Source organism: Bos indicus x Bos taurus, chromosome 4, assembly GCF_003369695.1.
Source record: "Bos indicus x Bos taurus breed Angus x Brahman F1 hybrid chromosome 4, Bos_hybrid_MaternalHap_v2.0, whole genome shotgun sequence".
In the NCBI taxonomy this organism is placed as follows: domain Eukaryota; kingdom Metazoa; phylum Chordata; class Mammalia; order Artiodactyla; family Bovidae; genus Bos; species Bos indicus x Bos taurus.
In genome coordinates this window covers 105,404,629-105,419,749 of record NC_040079.1, presented here as the reverse complement: position 1 = coordinate 105,419,749, position 15,121 = coordinate 105,404,629, and the positions used below count along the sequence as shown (strand labels likewise).

The 15,121-nt window shown below is 41.5% G+C and overlaps 1 long non-coding RNA gene across 2 annotated transcripts in view; it reads right to left on the bottom strand.

Moving 5' to 3' along the window:
• Positions 1-2,433: 2,433 nt before the first annotated feature.
• Positions 2,434-15,121, bottom strand: part of LOC113891707 — a 53,571-nt gene continuing 40,883 nt past the window's right edge. Inside the window, exons 3-4 of one of the 2 annotated variants that reach the window (XR_003510862.1) lie at positions 10,923-12,537; positions 2,434-2,578 (exon numbers count right to left, since the gene is read on the bottom strand). This is a non-coding gene — a long non-coding RNA (uncharacterized LOC113891707). Of the gene's footprint in view, positions 2,579-10,922; positions 12,538-15,121 lie in introns of those variants that run through there. The other variant, XR_003510861.1, reaches the window with a different exon arrangement.

The following is a 15,121-nucleotide window of genomic DNA, read 5'->3' as shown; positions in this document are numbered from 1 at the left end:
AGTGAAACTAGAACACTTTCTAACACCATACATAAAAATAAAACTCAAAATGGATTAAAGATCTAAATGTAAGAAAAGAAACTATAAAACTCCTAGAGGAAAACTTAGGCAGAACACCCTCTGACATAAATCATAGCAAGATTCTCTATGACCCACCTCCCAGAGTAGGAAATAAAAGCAAAAATAAACAAATGGGACCTAATTAAACTTAAAAGCTTTTGCACAACAAAGGAAACTATAAGCAGCATGAAAAGACAGCCTTCAGAATGGGAGAAATTAATAGCAAATGAAGCAACTGACAGAGAATTAATCTCAAAAATATACAAGCAGTTCGTGTAGCTCAATACCAGAAAAATCAATGACCCAATCAAAAAATGGGCCAAAGAACTAAACAGACATTTCTCCAAAGAAGACAAACAGATGGCTAACAAACACATGAAAAGATGCTCAGCATCAGAGCATCTTTCTCTGATAATGAAAGAAATGCAAATCATTTCATTATCAGAGAAATGCAAATCAAAACCACAATGAGGTACCATCTCATGCCAGTCAGAATGACTGCTATCCAAAAGCCTACAAAAAATAAATGCTGGAGAGGGTGTGGAGAAAACAGAACCCTCTTACACTGTTGGTGGGAATGCAAACTAGTACAGCCACTATGGAGAAGAGTGTGGAGATTCCTTAAAAAACTGGAAATAGAACTGCCATATGACCCAGCAATCCCACTGCTGGGCATACACACTGAGGAAACCAAAATTGAAAGAGACACGTGTACCCCAATGTTCATCACAGCACTGTTTACAATAGCCAGGACATGGAAGCAACCTAGATGTCCATTGGCAGATGAATGGATAAGAAAGCTGTGGTACATATACACAATGGAATATCACTCAGCTATTAAAAAGAACGCATTTGAGTCAGTTCTAATGAGGTGGATGAAACTGGAGCCTATTATAGAGAGAAGTAAGTCAGACAGAAAAATACCAATACAGTATATTAACGCATATATATGGAATTTAGAAAGATGGTAATGAAAACCCTATATGCAAGACAGCAAAAGAGACACAGATATAAAGAACAGAGTTTTGGACTCTGTGGGAGAAGGCGAGGGTGGGATGATTTGAGAGAACAGCATTGAAACACGTATATTACCTTATGTGAAACAGATCACCAGTCCAAGTTCGATGCATGAAACAGGGCACTCAAACCCAGTGCACTGGGACAACCCAGAGGGATGAGACGGGGAAGGAGGTGAGAAGGGCTTTCAGGACGCGGGGAAACATGTACACCCATGGCTGATTCAGACGTGGGGAAACATGTACACCCATGGCTGATTCAGATGCGGGGAAACATGTACACCCATGGCTGATTCATGTCAATGTGTGGCAAAAACCACCACAATATTGTAAAGTGATTAGCCTCCAATTAAAATAGATAAATTAAAAAAAAAAAAAAAGAATGACTGGGGGTGGGGGGGGAATGAAAGTGAGGAGAGGAAGTATCTTTACAAAAGGAAAGGCAAATTTTTCAAGGAAAATTTGTATAAAAGAGTATGGAGAAATGGGGACATTATTTGGAGAAGATGTGGCATTTAGAGGTTAAATGGAGTTTTCACCACTAAAAACAAATAAAATAAAACAATTATTTGTTTGAGACTAGAAGGCGATGGCACCCCACTCCAGTACTCTTGCCTGAAAAATCCCACAGATGGAGGAAGCTGGTAGGCTGTAGTCCATGGGGTCGCTAAGAGTTGGACACAACTGAGCGACTTCACTTTCACTTTTCACTTTCATGCATTAGGGAATGGCAACCCACTCCAGTGTTCTTGCCTGGAGAATCCCAGGGACGGGAGAGCCTGGTGGGCTGCTGTCTATGGAGTCGCACAGAGTCGGATACGACTGACGCGACTTAGCAGCAGCAGCAGAGCTATGGCATATCTGTATGCTAATAGGACTGACCTAGAAAGCATAGAAATTTCTTGAAATAGGTGGTTAGATTTAACCCAAGTTTGAAGTCTCTAAAGTAGGAATGAGGGGGATTTTAGCTGCATCATTCTGGATTGGTTTAAAGGGCAAATTGAGGAACTACCTCTAATATCACTATCGTTTCTTGGTCATGACCTTAGCTGGGCCCTGCTCAAAAGGGGGAATGTAGGAGAGCAAAGATAAAGGAACAGAAAGTTCAGTAAACTTCAGAGAAGAGGTCGAGGAAGAGATCTGAAGTCAATCTGTGGGATATAAAAAACAAAAAATGGCTGACTGGAAGGGCTATTCTGGGAAATTTTGATTGTAGGTGCGTAGAAGGTGAAGGTGAAGTCGTTCAGTCGTTTCCGACTCTCTGCAACCCCGTGGACTGTAGCCTATAAGGCTTCTCCGTCCGTGGGATTCTCAAGGCAAGAATACTGGAGTGATTTACCATTTCCTTCTCCAGGGGATCTTCCCAACCCAGGGATCGAACCTGGGTCTCCAGCATTGGAGGCAGACGCTTTAACCTCTGAACCAGGAAGGTGTGTAGAAGTCAAGTGCAATCCTTTGGTTGGGTTTATACGTTTATACATTATTGTGAATTAGTATGTGCTCTGTGTAAAAAAAAAAAAAAAATCAGACAATATAGAAATACATAGGACAAAAAAATGAAAGCATGCACACACACACTCTTGTCATATTCTACTCTTTTTTTTTTTTTTTTTATGCCCACCGTCCCCGCCGCGACCGCCCTCTAAGGCTCGGCTGCCTGCGACCGGAAGAGAGCGAGGCCGACCATATTCTACTCTTTAGGGGGAAACACTGTTAACAATTTGATGCATATCCTTAGAGCTGTGTACGGGTGTAGTTATACACATACATGGATGTATGTATAATTAATTTACAAAACTAGAACCGTATACTATCCATGCTATTCTGCAACTTGCTTTTTACACCTAACAATATGCCTTTTGTATTTTTCCATCTCAATAAAAAAGGCTTCTACCTCTGTCTTTATAAAACAAATATGGACATGTAATATGGAACGTGATACATTATATAAAAGGGACAACAGGGTATATATAGAATCTCCCTCCAATCTCGCAGCAGTTTCTCCCAGAGGCACCCACTATTACTAGACCTTTAAATGTTCTTCCACAGCTGGGTATTGTATATACACATAGATATGTTGTATTTATATGAATGGTAAATTACCGTATATCTCATCGTATATCTTGCCTTTTAAATTTTAACTATATATCTCAGAGATCATTCCACTTACAGCTGCCTCATTCTTCTAAATGGAAACATTGTATTCTATCTTTACTTAATCACATCTTATAACTGATAATTCTACCTTTTTGCAATGGAGTGAAATCAACCATAATGAGTAAAATTTAGAATCCATTCAACAAAAGAAAAGAGAAAAACCAAAATATAGAAAGACCAAAAGAAGGCATTTTACACTATAAAGAATTGTAGATTAAAACTATGTCTGGGGCCTTGTCTATGTGGCATTAAAATAAATTCTTGAAAAGCAATTTGAAATTCTAGGTGCTAGTATTTTTAAAAAAGGAATTAATCTTTTTAGTATGTTCAAAGATATGAAAATGAAGAGCACCTATTTGTTTTGGATACCTGAACCTCTTAACAACCCTGATGAAGCATTTTTCTGAGACAAGTCAGTGAAGTTCTAGAAAGTCATTTTTGTTCATAAAAATGCCTGGTTAAGAAATCATTTTCCTCCATTTGATATTTGTCAATGGCTATTGCAGTTGATACTATTCAGAGAGGCTGGCCTTACAGATATTCCAAATAAATTAATGTCACTGAAATGACACACAGACTAGGAAACTCCAGGGGAGGAAAGTGGTATTTTTCCTTGTATATAAAATACACTATTAATTGAATTGTCTAGAAAGACAATGTTCTGTGGTGGCTGGAGTCTCAAAGCAGGAGTCCTCATACTGTTCTGTGACCACTAGGTGTGTGAAGTTGCATTATTCAATTCTCTTTGCTTCAGTTTCCCATTCGGAAGACAAGAGAAATGACTGTGTCTGGTGCTTCTGCCTACCCACAAGCCATGCTGAGAGAAGCAGGAATGAGAGCTGGCACAGGGCGGGAAGTTTTCCAGAAAGGTACTGTTTCTGTCATCACGTTTCTGTGATTCTGACCTGGTGATGTTTCAGAGTAGGTTTAGAGGCAGAGAAATGTGTGTGCCAGAATCGACTGGGGAGATTTTTCAAGCCACTCCCTGCATTGCTCCTTCCTTCCGTCACCAGTTAAGAACCACTGTAACTGAAGAAAACTTCAGTGGCTGGTTCCAGCAGGTATGGGACATAAGTATTAGATGCACACACGGTCATTAAGGTCAAGGACTTTTGTTTCAGAAAGAGCTAAGTTGAATGTTGACCCCACCCCTTCACTAACTATAGGATTTTGAACAATCTATTCCACCTTTTGAAGCCTTCACATCCTCACCCGTAAAACACCTGCCTTTAAGGTCGGTGTGTGGCTGCCAGGTAGCTAGTTACTGCTCAGTAAATAGTTCTGCCATTGGTAACTCCAAACTTCATTGTCCACTCTGAACCATGGATTTAAGGTTTTATTTGTCATTCTCTCATAAAGGTTTAATAGAGGTAGGATCCTTATATATCTATACACTTAAATGTAGAATTTTAAGGCTGGAAATAACTTTAAAACTATAAAGGTGACCCTCACCAAACTCTCAATTTGCGGATGGGGAAACTGGAGGCTCCAAAAGGCAAGTGATTTATCCAAGATTACAGAGATGTTGAAAGACAGGGAAGCCTGGCAGGCTATACAGTCCATGGGGTCGCAGAGTTGGACACGACTTAGCAACTGAACAGAGATATGTAATAGAAGAGTCAGAACGAGAGCCCCATCTTCTGCCCTCCCATCCAGTACTCCTCACTTCCTGCCTCTCGAATCACACATTTAACTAATATAGAAAATATTTGCTTTAAAAAGTTAGTGATGAGAATGCTGTTTCCTTTCAATGGCAGGGTCAGTGACATCATCACACAGGACAAGAAAAATCCTGTGAGATGGCCCTCATCCAGGCAATAAAGTTAATAGCAGAGGAAGGTGTGGAAAACGACATCTTATTATTGCAGAGGTGGCATCCAGGACTGAGAGAGGGGTGAGTGACACCCCGAGCTCCAGGGGCCAGACAGAGACTTGCCCTGCGAGGGGAGAGATTGTGAATGAGGAGGCGAGCTTCCAGTGTCCCTTGAGGCCCGAAATCTGCCTCCCCAGACCAGTCCTGAACTTCAAGCTTCTATGTCTCCCTTGAGGATTCACAAAAGTTCCAAAATCTTCATGTTTTTTCTTCTCGTGGCTGCTTCTTCCTAACATTCTGGACTCCTGCTCTTTGACTAATACAGACACCAGTGTATCTGCAAACACGCACTGATACAGTTTCCCTGCCCTGGGTGAACCACACCCACTGGGAGTTCAGAAAGCAGAGCAGGGGCAGTGACTAACACCGAGAAACCTTACATTCAAGTCAGCAGATGAAGGCAACAGATCAAGTCTGTGCCTCTGAAAACAGGCCTGAAGGATCTTCTGGGCTCCCTCAACAGGGCAGGGCACCGACCGAAGAGCTGTGCTGCGAGTCTGCCTCCCCAGGACCGAGCGGAGTGGAGGGGAAGCATAGAACTGGAAGCACACCCAGTCCAGTTTTGGACACCTGCCTGTCTGCCCACGAATGACCACTGCGGAATCTAAGGCGAGCGGACCGCCCTCAGAACTCCGCCTGAAGCCTCTGCCTCTGAGCGTGGCCTGGCCCTGCAACCACAGCAGTCTCCATTCCAGCTCTGGTCACCATCAGGAAGGCATCTGTTACCTCCTGCCCGGCCTCCCATTCTGTGGTCGCCAGAGGAACCCAACGGCCATAAATTTCAAACTCGGCTACATGTTGCCCTACTTCTAACTCTTAACTGCCTGCAACTCGCCCTTTGAGAAAACAGCTTTACTCCTGAGTGCTCTCTGCTAAAAGAGTGCCACCTTGTCTCTTTCCTCCACATCATCATTATAATTAATAAGCAACAATATCATCCCTGGTGGTTATGTTCTTATTAGGTGTTAACTGGCCTTCGCATCATTATCTCATTAGGCCTTTCCACCTAAATTACTTTATCAGCTTCCCTCCGAAGGGGGTCTGGTGCTGTCTGGCTGAAAGGAATCCTCTGTACAAACATGAGAGAGCGGAACGATAATCACAGGCATTTAAACCTAATCCAGATATTAATCTTATTGAAAAATTAATGCTATTTCTACTACTGGGAATACTTTACATTGCTCTAAACCCTCTCATCCAATATGTTTCAAGCAATATCCAGAAGCTTTTTAACTTAATCTCACTCACTTTATGAGGAAAAAAAAATGTTGTAGAAGAACATATTCTAAAATACTTAAACAGTTAACACCTCTCCACCCCCCGCACCCCCCGCCATCATGGCCCACATTTCTATTTGGATAAATTCTCTCCAGTTTTTTTTTTTCATAAAGAGGCTGAATTTCAAATATTTATATGAAAGACTGTGAATAGCTTGGCTCACTGAGTCTTCACTTCAGTTGTTCTAGTGCAATCTTTTCTTCAAACTCCCCTAACAGTGCTTAGCTTTTCTTTCCTTTAATAGCACTTATTTTGTAATTCAACATCTTGTAAAAGGTAGATGAAGACAGTTCTACTCATAGATGAATGGAGAACCCAGACTAATACATTTCTCTAGAAATGCGTTCCTTCCTGAAGACTAATAACACTTCCTGCTTCCTCTATTGTCTGCATGATTTCACGTTAATCCTGAGCTCTTCTTCTTTTCCTCCTTTATTTCTAGGTTAGGCATTTTCTCCAAAGGTTGGGGTTCATGCCTGCCCTTTCCACCAATTAATCACGCTCTGTTTCCATCACAATTGCCTCCTCTCTTCTTTGCCTTCCTGTGTCCCTCAATCTTCTCCCATGTAATTCATCATTCATCCTCACTTCCCATAGTAATTTCCTATTTTTAAATGTCTTATTATCTCATATTCCTCATTACCTACTTATCCTTCAAACTCTATTGTTCATTTAATTTTCTCACAGCTTGTGTAGTTATTTGGTTGGCAGCATCATTTCCATCCCTTCTTACTCACCCATCCACCAGTCATTTCTTTCCCCTCTCCTTCCTGCATTCCAAGTTCCAAGCTGTTTTTTTCTGATGGTGTGGATCATGATTTGAAATGGTGGCAATGAATCTTAATGTCCCCAGACTCTCTTTCTATTTATTAATTGTTAATATCAAACTATTCCATGGGGGAAATCCAAGTTTATAATTCTCAAGACTTTCCACAGAGTCAAATTCACTAAGTCCCTTATTTTTTTTTCTTGATTGGGGCTAATACAAATCTCAAATAAAATACTGCACAGTTAGTTGGTATTTATCTGACATGTGCTGATCATTCTTTTTCCCCTTTGCAATTGAAACCCAGTATCGTGGCCCAAAGACCCGCTAATGTCTTTTGCATCTATGTCATATAAACCTTTCCCCTTAGAGATTGAAAGTAAACCCCTTAATTCAAATCCTGCTGTCATCAAACTGTCTGTTAATGCCCAGCCTCTCCTCCAAGAAAAACATGATTTTATTTTTTAAACTTTCTGTTTGCATTTTGTTTTGTTTTTGAAACTTCACAGGCTTCAGAGCCGCCCTTTCTTCCTCCTGAAATCTCAGGATAATTAATTTCAGCAAACTCTGGAGATGTTTGTTCTTCCCTTTATTTTCTCTACTTTAGAATCCTGCCTCACCTTATCCTTTTCTATTGCAAGTGTATGACAGGGACCAATTCCTGTCTTTGCACAGTCCCACCTGTATGTTCTTTCTCTCTAATGCTTTATTTTACTCCATACATGCACTCTGTTCCCATCTGTGAGCATAGTCAACAGTTTGAGTGGCTGCTGAAGTTCTCCCAGCCTGTGTCCCTGGTCAGAGGGCTGCTCTCTTGTTCCCACAAGGCCCCTCAAATGCCAGCAAGAGAAAGGCCCTGGGATCATCAACTTTATTATTGAGAACACCAAGGCAATGCGAGTAAACATACTGACCAAGGAACAGGGCATTACACCATGATTAAAGAAAGAACTGGGCCAACTTCTCAAATCCTAATTACCTCTATACTGTACTTCTCTGGAGATCAGTGTTCATTTTTCAGTGGATGCTTACTGGATTTTCAATTCCATCACAGGTATATGACGGGATAAGGTTGTAGCCACTGAAACCTAGCGTGCATTTCCATGTAATTATGACTTTCATTCTAAGCTAGTCTGGGAAGTCCCTGGTGGTCCAGTGGTTAGGACTCTGCTCTTTCACTGCCGAAGGCCCAGGTTCAATCCCTGATTGGGGAACTAAGATCCCACAAGTTGGACTGCACAGTCAAAACGAAGAAAATAAAACATTCTAAGCTATCCAGAGGTACAGATCACTTGTGCATGGGAAATCCTGCTCATTGAATTACTATATTTCTTTGAAAAGAATTCATTTTCTATGAGTTAATCGTTTTTCATATGACCCAAACTATCTATTCTTTTTTCGAAAACATGACCCCTTCTTATCACTGTTAAATTACAATTTATACACAATTTCTCGGTAAAGCGTCTGCCTGCAATGCGGGAGACCCAGGTTCGATTCCTGAGTTGGGAAGATCCCCTGGAGAAGGAAATGGAAATCCACTCCAGCACTCTTGCCTGGAAAATCCCATGGACGGAGGAGCCTGATAGGCTACAGTCCGTGGGGTCGAAAAGAGTCGGACACGACTGAGCGACTTCACTTTCACTTTCTCTTGAGGGTACAATATAATCTAATTTTCTTTATTATTCAATTTGGATCCTGTTAAGTGAGACAGACATTCACTGATAAGAAGGAGCATTTAAATTTTGGCAAGTAAGTTCATTTGTATTCTGAAAGCTCTGCACCCCTCGTATTTAATAAACTTTCCATTACAGAACATCACTTCCCTGGTGGCTCAGATGGTAAAGCATCTGTCTACAATGCGGGAGACCCAGGTTCGATCCCTGTGTCGGGAAGATCCCCTGGAGAAGGAAATGGCAACCCACTCCAATACTATTGCCTGGAAAATCCCATGGATGGAGGAGGCTAGTAGGCTACAGTCCACGGGGTCGCAAAGAGTCAGACACGACTGAGCGACTTCACCTCTTCTTCTTTCCATTACAGAGTAAAGAAACGCTGCAAAATAGTCAAACAAATTAGCAATGGGGCCACTAAGAGCACATTCAACCCTGATTCAGAGATGTTTCAGTTTATCTGTTCTCTGTCAATCATTAAACAAGAAAGATGAAATATACAGTTATGTACAAGGAGACAGAACTCCTAATTCTTTCATCCTAGTTGAAGCAAAAGAATTATAATTGCTTGAAAAAATAAGATTTTTGTTTCTTCTCAAGGACAGAGAAAACAAATGTAAATTGCCTTAGAGTCAATGGCTTGGAGCTGCAAGTCTTCAGACCAGGCAAATGAGAGGTAGTCTATCATTTGTACTTTTTCTTCACAATAGCCAATATCCAGATAATTGGAAATATGAGATGTTTGACAAAATATTCCTTTTTGTGCTACAGCTCCTCCAGCATGTAAGAAAAAAAGAAAAAAAATGTTCCCTTTTCATTAGAATGTTTAGAGTCATATAGGTTTACTGATACCACTTCCACTCAGTGAGAGTAACAACTGCACTAAAATATTTGAATATGCTGCCAATTATTCCAGGGTCGATTTTCCATTGATAAGAGTTATCATGCCCTTTGTTTCTCTCCTAAGTCCTTTTAGTCATCTGATCTTTAGTATATTTACAAGAGGGAAAGTAAGAACAAGGAGAAGAGATGAAGTATTTATCAATCCATTTAGTAATGCAGTAGAGCTGCAAAAAACTGAAAGTGATAGAGAAAATTATGCTCTTGGCCACAGAGAGGTATAAGCATTAACCAGAGGTGTCAGTACATTCCTCGACTTCAAATGGGAATAAAAATTGAATCAAGAGTAATTAATTCAAGCATTTAAGCCAGACATTGAACCCCTTTAAAACTATTTCCCAGGATAAAAATCTAAAAAAAAAAAGTTTATGTCAGCAATTCTGAATGTGAAATTCCACTGATTTCTTTTTCTGTAAAATATTTTCTATATTTGGAGATATCTTTCAAACAGAGTTGCTAATGTTGTAAGAAACAAAGATGAAAAAAAGTTACTTACATAGGATTCACAATGAGGTAAGAATCTATAACAAAATCCTTTGGTCTGATTAGTGTTTTCCCTTTCCTTTTTAAAGAGGCCACCAGTCATAGTGAATATATGAAACACAGTATACATGAAAAATGTCTGTCTATTTAGATGGTTGTTTTGCTTTTTTTTAATTTTAGGAGTTAGTTAAGAGTCTCCCCACATGAGCAAAGATGTGTTGCAGAGGATGGGGTAGACAATGACAGGACTGCATAGAGGATTATCTCAGATTTATCCCAAGAAGTAAAAAATCATCTCTTCCTTTTATCTGGACATAGGTCTTTTGATGGTAACCCTGGGACTAGAGAATTACCTGGATGTGCATCCCAAAATTGCTTGGGCAGAATGGGGACTCTGCCTGTAGCTGTTACCCACCAGCACACTCCCCTGGAACATCATCCAAAGGAAAGCCAGCAGATGAAAGGAAGGAGGATTTTGTCTCCTCTCCTGTGAAAGCTTCTGGAGTGTGGGCAGATGTCAGGTTTACCTTGTATCTCCAAACTTAGCTCATACCCAGCACCAAGCGTGTGGTATATGCTCCATAGAAATGTGATGAAGGAAAGGATAGGGAGGAAGGCAGCGAGAGAAGAAAGGATGAAAAGGGGGATAAAGCCTCTATGAGCTCTACAGGATATGCTTCTAGAGCCTTCTCAATTCCAAAGGGGAGAGACAGACTCACCGTGTCCTACAAGGTTGATAAATACTCCTCCAAAAAAGTAACAAATGACAATTGCAGAGCTATTTGACCTGACAACTTAGGAACAGTTGGATTAGAAACTAGCCAGTTGTCCTGTAGTCTGGGGCTTGATGCTAACATGTTCAGAGCTGGAAGGGATCTTGAAGTCATTCAAGACAGCTCCAGGTGGACTGTAATATGTAACTTGACCATGGTTACATAGCTTGTCAGTATTGAAATAAAGACTAAAACCTGGGTCTCAAAGTTTCCAGCCCAGCATGTCTCACACTGCAGGTTTCCTATGTAAGGCAGAAGCAATAGCTGGTTTTATCCCTTCATATTTCCTGACCCAAGTCACTTAATATCTCCCCTTCCAGAAGTCCTACTAACCTTAAGCCTTTCCCTTAATACCATGGGACTTTAGCTTGCTAGGGAAACAGTTTGCATTGGTTCACAGAGCATTTATAGAATGCAGACTTAGAACTCTTATAAAAGCTTCATCACTAGGCATGATTAAGGCAACAGAAAATCCTTTATTAATTGGAACCCTGGACTTGAGAATATTTTTGTGCCCATTTGTTTTCTGTAGCCACTGCTCTTCACACTTAAGAGAAGCTAGAATGTAAGTTCCATGAGGGTAGGAATCATGCTTATCTTGGTCCTAAGTCTCCACAGTGTCCAGTAGATACTTAACTATCTTTTAAATGATTGAACATGACCACAAGTTCTATATTTCATTATTCCAAGAATGTTTCTTGATGTCCTCATCTGCAAATAATTGACAATATCACCCTTCAGTGAAATGCTTTTGAAAATCTCAACTCCACTTGGTCTCCATCTAATTAATTCAACACAGGATCTGATCACCCAACCCACAAGAATTCAAGCTCTGTTAGTCCTGATCTGCTCTGTTAATTAACAACCCTTACTCTGAGTGAATGAAGACACACTAAGGGCTAATATTCTAGAACTGGAAGAGAAACTATCAATGACTGTGTCTTCATTTCCAAGCCCTAGAGTTCAGAACAGAGATGAGTAGGCTAATAAATTGGTGTCTCCTTCAAACCACTACTTGTAGGATCTTTATTAGAGGGCAGACTGAGTTCTGTGTAAGGACGAATTGAGCAGGACCACTGCCCTCCATGTGCAAACAATCCAGCTGGGGTACCTAATTTACATATCTCAGTAGGAAAAACAGGAACCCTGCAGTAAGCCATCCCTCTGTTCCTCTATTCTGATTACTCCTGAGGAACTTAACAAGTCATTTCTTCCAGCCCCAGAGTGCTCCCTAAAAGAAGTGCTGGTATATTTTCCTGGTGATGTAAGCACACGGTGAACATTTTAGTATCCTTATAGGTTAGTCTTCCAAGCAGCCATCCGGCTGGTCTGTCCTTAATCTGACCCTGATGGCAGCCATCACTTGAAATGAAGAAGGCAATCTAGTTAGAAACTGCAGTTGATGTTCCTCCTCTCTCAGTGGGGATAGGTAGCTCATCCATAAGGCCTTCTTGATGGTGGTGTCCAGGGGCCAGAGTTCAAGAAGCTCAGAAGCAGCGGTGGAAAGCAATATAAGAAAAGGCCACGCTCCTCCGAAGGAGTAGGTTTTCTGTCTCAGCAGCTGTAAAATTATAAATCAAAGATTAAAAAGTTAAGCCACTGCTCAAGTGAGGATCTTGGTAAATACAAGGCTTAAACAAAACCCGATGACGGATTCATTGGCATCAAAGTGAAGTCTGTGGTTTTTCAGACAATAGGGCAGAGACTACAGGAACACACAAAGTATGGCTAAGGATTCTCTGTGCCTTTGTTGATTTTGCTACACCAAAGAAAGAGGAAAAATTATAATGCTATTAAATACAAGTAAATCTGCATGTATAAAGAATGTAGAATGAGTATGCTAGGGAGGGACAAGCCAGGGGAAAAGGAGAGCCCGCAGAATCCAAAACCAGCCACTGTTTCCTCACAGTGCTTCACAGGGCTGACCTGAACGGAGTTTGATTTTCTGGCCTGAGTGAGAGTTGAGTAATGAATAGTATTTGGGGATAAACTTGGATTTAAGATGCCTTGAAAAGTGACAAGTACAGTGACCCAAGCTTCACCCAGTTCCTGGGCAACCAAAATGATTGATTGCCAGTGTAATTAACAAAATAAGAGTGAAAAGAACCACATCCAGAGGCGGTCCAGGTGAAGCATCACTAGCTTAGGGTGTCTCTGCCCAAAACATCACAGGAAATTGATTGTTGCACCATTCCGGCAAGGTACCAGGCACAACTGCCAAATCAATGACTACCTTTGACTGTCATCCCCTCCCATACTGCGCCACTCTGTACACTTGCTCAGGCTCCAGGAACCCAAGCACATGTGCTAGTACTCATCCACTGAAATTTTTTTAATCCCACAAATACTAAAGAGGAAGTCTTCCAGTGTCTAGATTTGAGCATTTCATAGCAGAGTGTTAACTATTGTTGGCTTTAACATTCCTATGGGATGTTTGTAATTTAAAAACAGACTTATATGTACATGAAGCTCTTACTTAGTGTAATATGGGAAGAAGAGAAAGGAGGGCATGAGTGAGCAAGGAAAGGGGCAGGGCTGGCCATGCTTCTTATCTAATCTCACCACCATTCCACACAAACCCCCAGCCTCCAAAAGTGGGTTTCTTCAACTTTGCCTCCAATGACACTGAACAGTTGCTAACTCCAGACAGAGGAAGCAGGTCTGTCCTCAGAGCACATGGAGGAAAGGATCCTTTAGAGCTGACATCCAAACCTACAGAGAAGCCCCCTGCAGACACCAGCGATCATGGCTGCATTCCAGATGTCTCTCCTGGCCCAAAGCCCTTGGTTTTACAAAGAGGCAAACTGAAAGGTAAGTGGCTCATCCAGTGTGACACAGAGACCAACTAAACGGTAGGGCCAACACTAAGCCTAGATCTCCCAAATCCTACCCTACCCACCAACCCTACCCACATAAATCCCCATGAGCACAACCCATTCTTTCTACTCCAAACACAGATGGGAGGATGACGTTCTTCAAACACTAGAGCAGTATCTGGGTAGTGTCTGAGTAATAATTTCCCCTTCCTGGAAAACAGTCTGGTTCAGTGGGTCTCGGGGAGGCACAGGAATGTTACCAGGTGCCCTGGGACATTCCGATCTGCGAGGTATAGGAACCACCTGTGCTTCTGTTGTCATTTCTCTACTATCAGCACCATGCAGATAGCTGGAAAGCCCCCCGGAGGGGCAGTTCTGGGGACACCCTCTGGAGCCCAGAGATCAAAGGGCTCTTGACCACTGGGGCACAAGTCAGAGCCCTGAAGACAAACACCAGCCTTGAAATCTCTAAGAAAGAATGCTCAGAATGTACCAGAACATTCTCCTCTGAGGCCCTGTCGACCTTAATGGCTTTGTGGCCAGCAGTATCCCAACTATACCCTCAAGGTTCTTGTATAACCAATCTTCTAAAATGTGTTGAGCCCCTACTTTGTGGACCACTGTGCAGAGGGGCTGAGATGCACAAAGAAAAGGAAGATCAACAAGTATATGTAAGAAGAACATCAACAATACAGGCTGTATCACTAAAGACAGAAAAAAATAAGGCAGATCAGTCTCACACAAGCATGTTCCATGTAATTCAGTAATTTCCCAACATACTACCTGGTAGAAGCTTGTGGCATTTCCTAAACGTCCACCCTGGAGATTCTGACTCAGTGAGTCTGAGGAAAAGCCCAGAATCTGCATTTTTAACCAACCCCCAGGTAGATCCACAGATGGGCATTTGAGGTTCTTATATCATTTTCGAGGGCTGACTGTGAAGAATCCAAAGGAATCTAGCTTGGTTGCTTTTTATAGTCATGGTTTATAACGCCTCAACATTCCTAGCCTACTCAAACTGACCCCTGGATACATGTTTGTTTGGCTTTGCTCTTCTTAGCTCAGTGTTGGCTTATGCGATCTTCCTTCTTCTTTCCTCCTGTTTAGAGCTTCTTTCTTCTCGGTAAGAATTTGTTTTCTGGTAAGGGGTGCAGCTTGATTCTTTAGGGAAACACATGGGCAAAAGCCATATGTTGTATGATTCTATTTATATGAAACACCTAGAGTAGGCAGATCTATAGAGACAGAAACCAAATTAGTGGTTGCCGAGGGCTGGGGGAAGAGGCTGGGGAAGTCTGAGGGATGACAGCTAACAGAGATACAGGGTTT